Below are 2644 nucleotides of genomic sequence, written 5' to 3' on the forward strand. Positions count from 1 at the left end.
GAAATGCAATGCAAACTTTAGTTTTTGCGTTTTAGAGTTAAATGTATAGGTATGTTTAAAAACGCCAAAAGGCGTAAATCGGAACTAGCGAGAACACCATAAGGCATACTTCGGAGTGGAAAGGTTAACTTTAGCATTTTTTAATAAGTATTTTTGAGAATCGCTGTCATTTATTTTTAGTTTATAAAGTTTTTCATGAAATTTTTTGAATTCTAAAATGACCTCTTCCTGTTTAGTAATTATTTCGCCTTTTTCATTATTGATTATATATTGATTATTTATAAAAGTCTTTACAAATGAATTGTTTAAAGCCTGAGGCACACTTGGTTTAAACCTCCTTCAGTGCATGATAAATAGCAAAATAAACTAAATTCACGCAACCTATCAGTAACCTGCAAGCTGATGTTGCTTCAACATTGAAAGAAACGTTCCAGTTTTGGAAATTGAAAGTAAAGAGAGTCGTTTAAAATTTTGATGGAGGAGAATGTTCCGAGAAGTCTGATCAAATAATTGTGTAAAACACACCGGGTGGTTATTAGCATTTAATGCTAACAACTGCGAGAGCCGTGTTGTTTTAGCTGATTTTTATTTAATTGGTGATTATTTTGTATTAATTTATTTTCCCTGTAATTTATTGCCAAATGATAAACAGAAGATGTGATAATACTTTTTAAAATTTATTTATTTTATTGGGTGTAATTTATGGATATGATTAAGCAGTAAATAACACCGAAAATAAAGGCGTTTTTTTGTTTTTCTATCTTGTGGGTAAATATCTACGTCATATCTACGTCGAGTTTTGATTTATTATTATTTCATCTAAAACCATTAAGAATAAGTTTAATAGACTAGTTTTTAAAAATGACCACTTTTGTTATTAATAGTTGTTGATGCATGTAGAAAGTATGTAACCATTCAATATAAGGTTTGCTGTGTGCGAGTGTGAGAGTACGTGTGTTTTATGTAAATCATATATGTTGAAAGTTGACTGTAATAACAAATTCTTTATATTGTAAAATACTTTTTAAAAAGATAGCAGGGTACCCGTAGTTGAAATAGAGAAAATACTAAGTCAGCCACTTTTTTTTAATAACAAAATTAAAAATAATAAAAATAAATGTTTGACCCTAAAAAAGGTACACACTTAAAATGATATTGTTCTTGAAGCGAAAATAGCAAAAACTTTTCAGTCTGGATTTTTAAATCCTATATCAATTGGTTTGACTGAGATTGAAATCAATGTTATTATAACAGGACTCAAAAAAAATTCGAGAAATAAAAATTTTAAACGAAGGACAAAAATATAATTTTAAAAAAGCGCCTTTTTATATATTGAAGAGGAAAGAAAAGTATGAGTGGAAAAGACTCACAGTCTCTACACTTTATAAAATTCAAAACAAACTGAAAAAAAATTATAGCTTATTAGTATAATCAAACGGTCAGTGAAAACCAATGAAATTTTTTTCTTTCTAAATATTAACAAAAGAATAACAAAATAAATAAAACATTTTTTTAAATTGCGCATTTTCTGCAACCAACAAATGAAAATAGTTATATTAAAGAAGTTAAGAAATGAAAAATTATGTTCGCATTTATGTCCGTTTCTTTATTTTATGATGTCATCTGGCTATTTGCTTTGCTGACACCCTCAAATGTATACACAAGGCAACGTAAATTATAAAACGAAAAATATTAATAAAAATGTTTTACAAAGATGTCCTTTACGGACCAAAACAAAGATAAAATAGAAAAGACAATAATAAAAAAAAAAAATTAAAATTCTATCGGAACTGTTCTCAGTGTATTAGCGACTAGTATATAACTAACCCTGACGCATTAGTTAGGTTTTAAAGAGAACAATAGGACTTAGAAAAAAACGGCTAATTTAATTTAAGTCCGATAAATTGGTAAAATACCAACACTTAAGTGATGACAGATAAAAAATTTATAAGCATCCAAGAGGAAAATAGCAAAAATATTTTTTTGGTCTAGAATAGAAAAAGGGCCCGTGTATCTTACTCATTTGCTTTCCAACAAATTTTGTAGCGCATTGCGTTAACATTCTAATTTCCTAACTTTCATCCATTAGATGTTTTTGTCATGTGATGCGTAGTTTTTGAGATATTTTAATTGTGCAACTAGCCCTGCTCGCTCTACACTACTACTTCAGTTTATGCTTAGATTTAACTAGATTTTATTATTAGAATTTACGCATTAAGTAAATAGTTTAAACAGAAAATACTTTTTTTTTCGTACCGATAGCGGCCCGCGTTAGCAGGCCAGAGAAAAATAGTTATAGACTCATTATAATGGCCTTCTCCACGGAAATCTTTAGTAAAAGGCGAAAGATTTATACGAGTTATGAAGAAAGCCCAGAGTTAAATGTTAAGTGTTCATAAAAACATCGTTTATTATGCATAACTTTTATGCTTGTGGTGCATATTAAAACACACTTTTTTGCGATGCGTTTTTAAAACATAAATTACTTTTAATAGAAAAATGTAGCATAAATTACTTTTAAGCTACATTTGTTCAAATGAAACATAAAAGACTTTTATGCTACATTTGAAAAAATGTAAAAAAAAAAAAAGTAAAACTTCAAAACACATAAAAACAAAATAAAATGATAATAACCAAATAAAAA

General features: G+C 28.0%; 1 non-coding gene across 1 annotated transcript; it reads right to left on the bottom strand.

The window, feature by feature from the left end:
* Nucleotides 1-2262: 2262 nt before the first annotated feature.
* LOC136092494 (U5 spliceosomal RNA) lies at nucleotides 2263-2381 on the bottom strand. Its single transcript, XR_010644413.1, has one exon. It is a non-coding gene; the product is annotated as a U5 spliceosomal RNA (small nuclear RNA).
* Between the last annotated feature and the right edge of the window lie 263 nt (nucleotides 2382-2644).

Source organism: Hydra vulgaris, chromosome 15, assembly GCF_038396675.1.
Source record: "Hydra vulgaris chromosome 15, alternate assembly HydraT2T_AEP".
Classification (NCBI taxonomy): domain Eukaryota; kingdom Metazoa; phylum Cnidaria; class Hydrozoa; order Anthoathecata; family Hydridae; genus Hydra; species Hydra vulgaris.